Source organism: Desmodus rotundus, chromosome 7 (genome assembly GCF_022682495.2).
Source record: "Desmodus rotundus isolate HL8 chromosome 7, HLdesRot8A.1, whole genome shotgun sequence".
NCBI classification, from domain to species: domain Eukaryota; kingdom Metazoa; phylum Chordata; class Mammalia; order Chiroptera; family Phyllostomidae; genus Desmodus; species Desmodus rotundus.
Genome location: NC_071393.1, coordinates 135,338,500 through 135,350,642, shown reverse-complemented (window position 1 = coordinate 135,350,642; position 12,143 = coordinate 135,338,500). Strand labels below are relative to the sequence as shown.

General features: G+C 49.7%; 1 protein-coding gene across 6 annotated transcripts in view; it reads right to left on the bottom strand.

Moving 5' to 3' along the window:
• PPP2R5C (protein phosphatase 2 regulatory subunit B'gamma) overlaps positions 1 to 12,143 on the bottom strand; it is a 126,211-nt gene that overhangs the window by 53,703 nt on the left and 60,365 nt on the right. The window lies entirely within an intron of this gene.

Genomic DNA, 12,143 nt, shown 5'->3' with positions numbered 1-12,143 from the left:
CGCGGAGCGAGCGCCGTTCAGAGCGAATGCCCCCGGACGCGTTCATTCGGACAGCGTCTGAGCGCCGGGCACCACGCCAGCACCGAGTGGGCCGTGGAGCAGGAGGCTAATGAAGACCTGGTGAGGGGCACGGACACTCACACCAACGTGGCAACTGAGCTCGCAGGTGCAGGCAAGGTAAGAAAAGGCACGGGAGGACGCTGCCGCAGGTCTGCGGTTGCTGTGACCCTCCAGGGCAGCCCGGAGCTGGTCCGAACGCGCTGTCACACACCCCCAGCAGGAGCGTCGCCCCGGCGCTCCACAAAGTGCCTGCCATTCCTCTTTCTGTTGCTACATATCACAGACATGGCAGCAACACAGAAAGCTCAAATAGTAACAATTACTGCTACTGATTGGTGCTTACCTGGGTCAGGTACTGTTTTGTAAGCTTTACACATATTTACATTTTTTTTTCATGAAATCTTCACAATGACACAGATTAAGAAACAGGTCTAGAGGGTCAGTGTAGGGCCGGAAAGTAATGGAGCCCTGGATGACTTTCCAGAATTCCAGGAAGCTTGGAAAATTCCTATCTGCCAGCGTGGGCTGCATAGCTTCCCCGGGTGAGGATGAGATCAGGGTAATACTAACAATGGGATTTATTGATAAATATTGAAACTTTTCCATGATTTGCAAACTGTCTTAGAAGATCTGTGTGACTCAGTGACCAGTATTTTCCAAGTGATCAATAAATGGTGTTTCAAAATTGTTCAAGGACCAAAGAGCCATTCAAAGTGCTAGATAGCCCTCTGGATTTTAATGTAATAAAATGCACAGATCGCTTATTGATATGATTTCAGATTCCACATTGTTAAGAGTCAGTGTACCATCAGAGAAAACGTCTACAACGATCCAAACAGGCCATGGGAACACTCCTCTTCCCAAGCGGGCCTTTCCCCCATCAGCCAAAACGAGGTGGCGGACGGAACTCAGAGGCACGGAGGAGAATGCAGCTATCTCCTACGAAGCCGGACAGAAAAGATGTGCAAAAATATAAAATAATGCCGCCCTCCCACCAAGTTTGTTTTTGTTTTAGAAAATGTGGCTATTTTCCTAACAGTGTGTTACTTCTGTTAAGATGTCATAGGTTTGCCATTTTAGTAATAAGTTAATGAATGATGCTTACACTTTTTAGTGGTTTAACTTCAAATGTGGCCAACACTGACAGTTAAATCCACATGGCAAACCTCTGTGGGGTCCTCACCTGCTGAGGTCACTGCCCCACCCCAACCTGCCCGAGGGTGCACACCCCACAGGGCTTTCACCAGCTCAGCTCCCCGCCCCTCCTCCCCACCCCTAACTGTTCACCTCCTGTTCAGTTCCTCCTCAGGCCTGTCCCTCCTCCCCAGCTGGGGCAGATGCACTACTCTAAGCCGACCATTTAGCAACGCCCCCATGCTTTAAACAGGCGGCTACCTTGCTCAGCACTTCTTCCCCAGCTGGACACGTTTGGAGGGCAGGTGCCAGGTGGTGGCTTTCCAGCTCTCTGTCTGCTGATGCCCAAACCCGAATTGACCCACTTCGAGGGGAACCGTGTTCTCCTAGTTCCTGTACTGCATGCAGCAGGGCCAGGGCATTAAGATATACGCCTACAGGATACTTTGAGACCATGGGAACCAAAATTTGATTCATAAACACTAATTACTCAGACTGTTTAACCATTTTAAATAACATCATTACAATGTTTGGGTCTCTTAACCTTCAATCATCCAGTCTTTTTTGATGAAAAGCTCTCATTTTCTGAATGGCTTTCCTCCCTGTCTTCCATCCTCACCCACTTCGACACCCTTTGCTCACCCTCCAGGTTGCAGGGCTACCTCAACTCCTTGGGCAGTCACAGCTCGCGTATTTGGAGCCTGCAGCATTTCCAGGTTCTTGGTGCTGCAGATAACCAAGAAACCCCCAGTTACCCTGCAGGGCCCCCGATTCCCCTCACTTAGGACCTACTCTCATCAGCATGGCTTCTGAGAAGTGGCAGGTGAGGCCTCCAGGCACATCCCACGACCCTCATAAGGCAGGCACCACTGTACCACGTGGAGATGAGCGCACGCCCGCTGTGTACCTTGCCCACGGCCCCGAGTTAAGGGTCACAGCGCTGATGTGACTGCATGATATACCCTAACACAAGGGCATTGGAACGCAAAACGATGCTGGGGGTCATTCCAGGGGGCAGCAAAGACGTCTTCTATAAACCCAAAGCCCCAAAAGCATCGGCCCTCTTTAAAGGCAGGACAGTGTCCGACATTCAGAAAAAAGACTGAGCCATCACCAAAACAGTGAAACAAGAACATTACAATTAAAAAGGAAGAACTGACGAAAACCTTTTTCTCCCGTAAAGTTTCAATCTGAAATTCCTCTAAAAGGCAAGAAAATCTTAACTTTGTAGAAATTATGTCAGTTCTTTCAGGGTTCCACACAGTGAAGGTGCTACTACACTGTTTTTGTTTATAGTTTATCAGAAATGTTTGGGATTGTAATTTCATAAACTCTTTTTACTTTTTAAAACCTCTGGCTGTTTTTACAATTTCACTATTTTAAAAAAATATCTATCATAACAATCAAATTGAACACAACAATAAAAACATTACATTCCTAGTTACTATAAAATATTTCCATGTGCTTCTTTTTTTAAAGATTTTATTTATTTACTTTTAGAGAGGGGGAAGGGAGGGAGAAAGCGAGGGAGAGAAACGTCGATGTGTGTTTGCCTCTCGCACGCCCCCTACTGGGGACCTGGCCCACAACCTAGATAGATATGTGCCCTGACTGGGAACCGAACCAGCGACCTTTCGGTTCACAGGTTGGCACTCATTCCACTGAGCCACACCAGCCTGGGCTCCACTTGTGTTTTGAATGCAACTTAGTTTAGCTTCTTACTGGCCACTGTATTGAAAAAAATCTTTACTTCCTGCTGTGTTAATAGGACTGTACCACCGGGGAACAAAAACCAGTGGAAGTGGTGAAAGAATATGCTTTAGGCCTTTATGTAGTCTGAGTTTTTAACAGTATAAAAGAGTTATTTTTGTAATTAAAAATAAAGTCTTGGGGATAAATAGTAATGGGGGGGCGGGGGAAGGCCTGGCCCTGGCTGGTGTGGCTTACTTGGTTCGAGTGTCATCTGTAAACCAAAAGGCTATGGGTTCGCTTCCTGGTCAAGGTGCATACAGGAGGAACAGATCTATGTTTCTCTCTCACATCAATGTTTCTCTCCCTCTCTTTCTCCCTTCCTTCCCCTCTTTCTAAAAATCGATAAGCACGTCCTCAGGTAGGATAAAAAAGAAAAGTCTTTATAAGTTAGCATTACTCATCTTCAAAGAAAAGAAATCATGACCCTAAGCTTTGACCCAAATCTTACAATTACTTCTTGGAGCAGAATAAACAAAGTAACAGATTTTGAATTCTGCCCATGAATGACTGTGGCTTACTTTAATTTTAAACTGTACACAGACTAATAATACAGACACAACTCTTTCACAACATACTAATGGACAGTGTTGATCCCAAGACAGCATCAACTAAACAGCACAACTTCAGATGAAACTCAAGTGCAGCCTGTTGGAGTTGCCCAAGGACAAGGCTCTTTAACTAGAAAGGGTGTGAAAGGCCACCTGCCAGGGAAAGTCCCAGGACACCACCGAAAGCCCAGCAGCACGCCGACACTGCCGATCTAAGAGAAAGAGAACACCAGCAAGGAGGCCAGCACAGTTTAGGTTAATAGTATGAATGTTAATTTGCACTTCCTTTTATTGTTTTTGAAGAGCTGTAACATTCTTCCACACAAATAGTATCACAGGTACCTTATGTTTGTGTAAATCTCTTACCTGCCCCCCCCCCGCCCCCCGTATTTTCACTGATTTGCTATGGTGAACTTGGGATACTTCCCAATTATTTCAAGGTCAATCCTTAATGAAAGCTGGGGCAAAATGTATGGATATCCATACATTTTGTGGATGTGTAAAACCTGCAGGGGGAGAAGACATTGACCTTGGCATCGGAAATAACATAAAGAAGGTGGAGATAAGAATATATGTATTATTCCTTTTTTAAAAAAAATTTATTTATTTTTAGACAGATGGGAAGGGAGGAAGGAAGAGAAAGAGGAAGTGTGTAGTTACCTTTCATCTGCCCCCCACTGGGGACCTGGCCCGCAACTCTGGCATGTGCCCTGACTGGGAATCAAACCAAGCAACCCTTTGGTTTTTAGGCCGGCACTCAATCCACTGAGCCACACTAGCCGGGGCTCTTTTAAAAAGATTTATTAAAGGGAAGCCTGTAGTTAATAAATAATGAAAATGACCATTAGAGCGGGTGGGAGCACCCACTGCTGGCTTGGTAGGTGTTCCTGGTCTCAGTGCATCAGCGGCACAGAGCGCGGCACAGAGCACGGCACAGAGCACGGCACACAGAGGGACTTGTTCCACTGACCCAAGACGCCCAAGGTGGGGACGAGCCCCGGGGGCTCCCAAGGTGACAACAGACTGGTACTTACATTTCCTTCTGCTACAAAGAATAAAAAAGATGCACTAACATTTACTACACAAACAGATACACGCTGGATGGAGGCGTGTGCGACTGAGTCTGGAGACCACTGAGGCAGGTCGGAGCCATGTGGCGTCAGCACAGGAATCCGAGATGGCCAATCACGTCACAAACACCTGCCCAGGGTGGCTGCACCTGCAAGCAACACGTGCCTCCCCTGCAGAGGGACTGACAGACAGGACATGAGACATCTTAACCACCCAATCGTAGGATATGATAGGACAAGACTGAATTACCAATTGCCGCTATATGCGAAGAAGCATCACGTGAACTCTCCCACAGAAAAAGGATAAAAAAAAAGCCCAGCCCACCTCTACGTAACAAGTCTTGGTGGTGAAAAGAAACTCCAAGATACAAAAAGGACCAAGTTTCTGCATGACAGCTGCACAGAGGCAGCAGAAGCAGGCCGTTCCGGTACACACATGATGGCTTTTTCCAAGTGGCTGTGCCCCCAATGACACACAGAGACAGAGCCGCAAAAACGACAGGCCTGGAGAACGTCAACGCAGGAGATGTCCCAAAGGCACACCCGTGAGGGCGCAGTCCGCTTCCTGGTCCCACAAGTGATACCGCTGGAGCAGCCCGGTTTTCAAGGAGACCACATGCCACCACGTCACCTCTGAGTGCTCGCTCGGCTTTCTGAGGGGCGTGGCGCGTGGGGCCCACAAGGGTCTATGACAGTCTGTAAGAGGTGAGCCCACAAGAGACACCTCAAATAAAATGGAAACAAACGGGCAATTGAGCCAGACCTTCAGCCGTGGCGTCACCTCGTCTTCTGATACATTTATTCTTGGCACAAAGTGAGCAGGAGTGAAGTTAAATCCAACTACTGACAACCCGGCATAAATCTGGCATGCCTCATTAACATGTACTAAATCCCACTTAGCTCTATTTCCCATATGAGGGAACTTAGCAGATGGCAAGTTTCCCCCACTAAGAAAACAGAAGTTCAGCAATATCACTCCATTTTTGAAAGAGTAAATTCACACACCATTTTCTGACCGCTTTGCCCTGCTCCCCGTGTTCCCTCTGTCCTACACGGTGTCCACAGGCGTAGGCCCTCCTCAGTGGCAGCCGCTGCTCCCCGCACCCGCACCGCGCAGCCTTAGAAGGGACTTCCTGTCTGTTGGAGCCAGCCCCTCGCCTGGCTCTGCTCCTGTCTCGACTACTCACGGCTTTTACGCTTCCCTCATCGACCTGGGGAGAGCGGCGGTCTCTGCAACACTGACCCCTCTGGTCGGTGAGCATGGACTGTTTCCCCAAATAAGTCTTCCCTCCAAGTCTTCCCGTGCAGTCCTACGGTTTTCTCCTAAAGTGTGTTACACACCATTTTTTAGATTTATTCTTCAGGATTTGTTTGTTATGTTCGGATGCTATTGTAAAGAGTTATCTTTAAAAAAATTTTCTAGCTGCTGCTGTGATATGGAAAAAAATGATTCTGGGTATTATTTTTCTATCTATCTAGCTTACTTAATGCATTAGTTCTAAGAGCTACCTGTCCACCCCTCTGGTTTTCTGTGTGTACCGTCTTTCCACCTGTAAATGCCAACGCTGTTCTCCCTGCCGAGCGGCAGGCAGCCCCACGCCTTCCCCATCGCTCAGGGACGCGCTCACTGCCCCACCACCACGTCTGATGCTCGCGCTAGGACTCTGTGGGTGACAATTCCCTCAGAGGAACTGACTTACAGGTTCAATGCTATCCCGCTCCCCATCTCAACAGAGACCATCCAACCGGACAAGTGGATTCTAAAATGTGCACCAGCATGCAAAGGGTCAACACTGACCAGGACCCTGCAGAAGAACAACTGGAAAGCTCTACTGATGAAAGCAATCGAGCCCTGCAACGCCACAGAGAACAGAGCCCAGAAGAGGCCTGGGCACACGCAGAGACCTGACTTACAACAACTGGATCACAGAAAGCGAAGAAAGGCCAGTCTACATATATGTGGAACAAGTAGGCACCCAGAGACAAAAAGGAAGGAGAAAGGAAGAAGAGAGGAGGGAGGGAGGGACGGAGGGAGAGAGAGAGAGAGAGAGAAAAGAAGTTGGATCACCTTATATACAAAAATAAAATAGAAGCTCCTAGAGGGTTAGAACTTAAATCTGAAAGACAGAGCTCTAATGTTATTGAAAATACAGAAAAGTATCTTAGGTAGAAGAAGAGATAGAGAAGGACTTATGATATAAAACAAGGAATCCTTAAAAGACTGATAAACTGAAGTACAAAAAGTCAAACACCTTCCTTCATCAAGGCACCAGCAAGAACGAAAAGGCAAGCCACCGACCAGGGGAACCACTCGAATACATACAGGCAGCAGATCCATGTCCAGAATGTATTAACTCTTCCAACAGACCAGTGAGGAAGATCCAGAGTACCAAGAGAAAAGTAGGCAAAAGTCCTAACCGGGCACTTCACAAAACATACCCAAATGGCTAATCGCATACACACAAAAGGGCTGTCACTCGTTAATACCGAAACTAGAGAAACATAAATTGAAACCCCAACGCGATGCCATTAGACGCCCAACAGATGGACAATCATTCAAGGGTCTGAGGACTCAGTGCTGGAAGGTGCAGAGCTGGGGTTCCTGCACACTGGATCAGGCCTGATCGGGGCTGCTGGGGAGGTCAAGTGCAGGGCAGACATGTGCCCATGGCGGCAAGCCAGTGAGGCTCTCACACACGTGCGCCATAACGTATCGTGTGGGAGAGAATGTGTGTGGCAGCACCCACACCCCGAAGCCCACCAGCAGTGACTATTTTATAACGTGCCCAAACGAAGGAGCTGAGTGAAGCACAGCTACACACAAAGGGGTAAATCTTACAAAATACTGGGGAGTGGAAGAGGTGAGAGGTGAGGGGTTAATTCGGAATGACGTCGTTTACACAGAGCACAGCAACAGGCTATGCAACCTGTGCGGTCCCTGCAACCTGTGTGGTCCCTGCAACCTGCGTGGGACCTGGAGGGCGACCAGTCCGCTGGTGTTTACCTGAGTGCTTGCTTTGTAGTTGCTCATTGCGCTTGTTTTAGGGGCCTCGGTGGGAGAGTTGTATCTCAAACGGGACATGTGGCAAAACAAACACAAACACGAAGCCCCTCTCTCCTCCACAGGCAGCCACTGGCCCCGCCCGTGTGTCCCGGAGCTGCTCCAAAGTGTGGCCCCGCCAGATCGCGCGCGCGCGCGCACACGCACGCACACACGAGCGCCTCTCCCACACGCTGCGGGCAGGTCAGCATTGAAAGCCTCCACACTAACCTCGACTTACTTGGGACTGGAAACACACACACACAAAATCCCAACACATTTTCTAATGTTCCTCTACACAGGGTTTCTGTTGAAGAATTTTAGCCCGAGGTATCTTTTTTTTTTAAACTGAAAAAAATTTCCCAGTCAAAATGAAGTTCTAAGCGATCTCTGATTTTTTCCTGTTTATACAAAGTTTCTCCCTCTCCCACCCTAAGTAAAGATCAGCAATTATAATCCCAAATGTGTAACATAACTCGGGTATGGCATCAACCAAAAAGCATCTGGCGTGAAGCAACCGAGACACAGAAGCTGAAGTCTCAGAATCGGCTCCAACCCTGCCTACGTGGCCTGCATCACAGGAGTTAATTTAAAAAGGTGTGTCCAACGTATGTGCCAAGCACCGTCCTCGGCACTGACAGCAGAAATCAATGAAAACATCACAGTGGGCTCCCTTATCCGTGGTTCCAGTTTCCTGCGTCAACCGAGGTCCAAAAATATTAAGCGGAAAATTCTGGAAATAAACGATTCCTAAGTTTCACATGGTGCGTCATTCTGAGTAGCATGGCACAACTGTGTGCCACCCCACCCGGTCCCATCCAGGACGGACCGGCCCCTTCAGGCTGTGTATTCACGCTGCATGTGCCACCCGCCGGGCACTTGCCCCTTAGCTGTCTCAGTTATTATCAGAGGGACCGTCATGGTGTTGTAGCGTTTGTGTTCAAGCCACCCTCACAGCGGCCGGACGCTCCATCACGAGGCCCACGCGCACTCGCTCCACCTCACCGCGTGTTCACCGTCACGTCACGTCGTCACGAGAGGGGTGAGTGCGGTACAATACAGTGCTCAAGAGGACACGTCCACACACTTACACAGCACGCTGTTGTCACTGCTCCATTTATCAGTCATTGTCAGCCTCCGACATGAGTTATATACACATCAAGCTTCACCAGCGTACGTACAGGAAAACATAGTACACGCAGCGTGCAGTACTAGCCATGGCTTCAGGCATCCACTGGGGATACCGGCATGGAGCCCCCATGGACGAGGAGGGACAAGTGTGCTCGATCTAAAAGAAAAACAGCTGGAACATGTGAGAAGGGCTATGACTGAGACTTATGAGGTACAATGGGAACCCCGGGGTTCAGGGACAGGGATACAAGTTGGGTTTCCTGGGGGGCACTTGCCCTTGGCTTTGGAGGAGAGTGAGCAGGAGCCACGTCAGCTTATGGAGGTTGAGGCCCGCTGTGCGGGGACCGAGGCCCTGCTCACGGGGAAGACTGTATCTACAGGTGCCCACTTCTCAAATCAGAGGACCTGGAAGTTACAGGGCAAATGAAGTTATAGGGTGCATTTTCCTGGAAAATTAATTCCCCCCCAAAGACAGAACTTTAAATGAGGACACCACTGACTGCATGTTACAAACCCTAAATTAATCATACTGGATCCTTAATCATAGATTTTCACAGAGAAGGGCCTTTGTCTCGTTCACCTCATTAGCCTTCATAGCTAACACTGGCTGAGCACACAGTGGGGCCTCAAGTATTAGTTGAAAGAACAAATCAAACTGAAGGAAACAAATTTAAATAATTTAACCGAGAGATACCATCATTCAAAACCTATTTATATTTAAATAATTACATTCATTCCATAAAAATAAACCCTGTTTATATTCAAATAATGCCACATGTACCACGGCAGAATGCAAAGTCTACACAAACCTAAGATAAAATCGAGGTCTTCAAAGGAATTGCCCGGAACAGGCACTCTGGCGCTCTGGAACCCCGCGGCCAGAGGCACTGGGGCAAGAATGCGGGCAAAACTCAGAACAGAGAGATCGGAATCCAGAGGCCTTTGAAGCAGGGGCGCACAACCACGTCATCTGGGAGTAAGACAGATCTGTTCAGAGGGGGCCCGGGGCCTGAAATCGAGATGCCGGAAGCAGGAAGATGTACTTCAAAAGAGAGGGCTGGTCCATGAAACCAGCGTCTCCCTTTTCTCGGGAGGCACCCACGACACTCCAGCTCTGGTTCCTCAGGCGCTGGCCTGGCGGGGACCGTCTACCTCTTACTCTATAAATCCAACCTTCTACAGCTTGAAAGCACAAAGAATGTGACTGAATGAAACATTCCCGCTGTGGAGATGAAGTGAGAACACTAACTCCTACTCGGACCCTCAGCACCGACAAAATTTCAAAATTGAATTAACCCTTTCCAACGGTTCCTAACGATGATTTTCAAAATTACAACTTTCTCAACATCAAAATGCAAGTATCAGAGTTCGTCCATTCTAACATATACATTTCCCAAATTAATGTCCCCCAAGTCAAGCGTGTCTGTCACCTGACGGCTGTTTTCTCTTTTTTCTTCTGACCCTGAGAAGATGGCTTGCCCTCCACACGGCCGCGGCTCGGACTCCAGGAGACATGGGTCCAGCTCCAGCACACACACGGCGTGCGGGCCTCTGGCCAGGCTTCTCAGCGGCTGTTCTCGCATAAACATGGCCCCTGGGCCCCTCCCGCTGTGTACTCGGCCTAGTGTCGAGGAGAGGTGGTGACAGTGGTGACGTGAAGCAGACAGGGCTCCGAAGCCCAAAGTCCCTTCTGCGAGAGTGCGCACTTGTTTAAGAACAGCGAGTGCTGACTACCTGCACGAATCTGTTCGGCGGCATTCCAAAGGAGACATTCCCGAAGCAGCAGGCATTGCTTCCTGCCGCCAGCCCGCCGAGGGAGGTAACAACGTAAGGCTGGCCAGCAGTTTCTGCGTCACCATACTTTCGCTTCAGACGCGCTTTCTTAGAGACAGCCTGTAGCTCGGAATCCACTGCGAGTGTTCCCGGGAAACCCCAACCGTGCAGGCCATCGGGTGTCGCACAGCCCCTGGCCTGCGTTCTCCTCCCTGAAGATTGCGCCCCTGGGGCCAAGTCCGGGGTGGAAATCCCTCAGGACTAGCAGATCTTATGTGGATCCCACAGCCAAGGGGTTTGTTTCCACACCCTTCCCTCGAACCTGAGGCTCTTTCCTCCCTCCCTCGGAGGGATGTTAGCCGCCCCACCCTCCCTTTTGGCTTCTCTGTGACTCTTCAGCCCACATTTATTTGCATACATGAAGGGGTGATAGTCACTGCCCTAACAACTTTCTACCCCTGACCCCCGACCCACCACCTCCTTCTCATGAAATTACAGTGAAATTTTACAAGACAAGGTACTTTCAGTTCAAAACGCAATGACTGGAGCCAAGGCCCAGCTCACCCCAGCCCTCTGCCCCTGAGCACGCACTCTCACCCGGGACCGCGTGGGGAAGGAGTGCCGCACACAGAGACAAGAGGAGGCCAGGAGCGACTGTTTCTGCGGAAAAGCTCCTCGCCAATGCAAGCAGCCTTTCCAGTGAAGTGCCCTGGAAGAAACAAAGGTCTCTAGTCTGGACTCCGTCGTAATGAGAACAGGGTGATGTGGGCACACGTGTACTTATATTCAGAAATGCATCCCTACCACCTGGGACAGGTGATACGTAAGAGGCACTCAAGAGATCTTAGCTGAATTTGAAGCCTTGGCTTTTTCGTAGGGGGAGGTTAAGACGGGACAGACTCCTAAGAGTGAAGACACCGACCGCAAACAGCCTGACTTGTGACGAGTGCTGCGTTCCCGCTCAGCAACTGGTTCTGGAAGGCCCGTGGGGACCCCCAAGATGCTCAGTGTCAGGACGGAGGGGCCGACACCTCAGACGGGCTGTGTCACTTCGTCCCCTGCTCGGACTGGCGTGTTCAGTGCTAAACACTAACTCACCTGACCGCACACACCTGGTGACCGACAGCTCCAGCGGCCTAGCAGCTCACTGTCCAAATAAGGCACAAGGACAGGCACCATTTCAGGAAAAGTAACTGCTTTCATCACATCTGACCAACAAGAAACTGCCAAAGGAAGATTCCAGAACTCTGAGCAGGTTTACCAGCAGACAGAACAGTGTAGAGCTGCGGGAAGGAATGCTGAAACTCTGCACACATGCGTGTCAGTGTCTGGTTTGTGTTCTCCACTCCTCTCTGAGTCTCAGACAGATACGAGTGGTCCTTTGTAACACACGCTCCCTTACAGGAGTTCTGGGCTCTTCGCGCCTCCACTGGCCCAGAGCCGCAGCGGGGGGGTCCATGGACAACGCAGTCCAATGGGCTACAGGGCCATGTGCCGCCGGGGCCTGGGAGCGCCGTGGGACCAGGGCCCTAAGAGATGCAGGCCATCATGGCATGCATGGGGAGCCACAGAGCTGGGGACCATGTGCACACGTGTGTCCCCTTGTGGGGAAGCGAAGCAGATGAAAATCAGAGC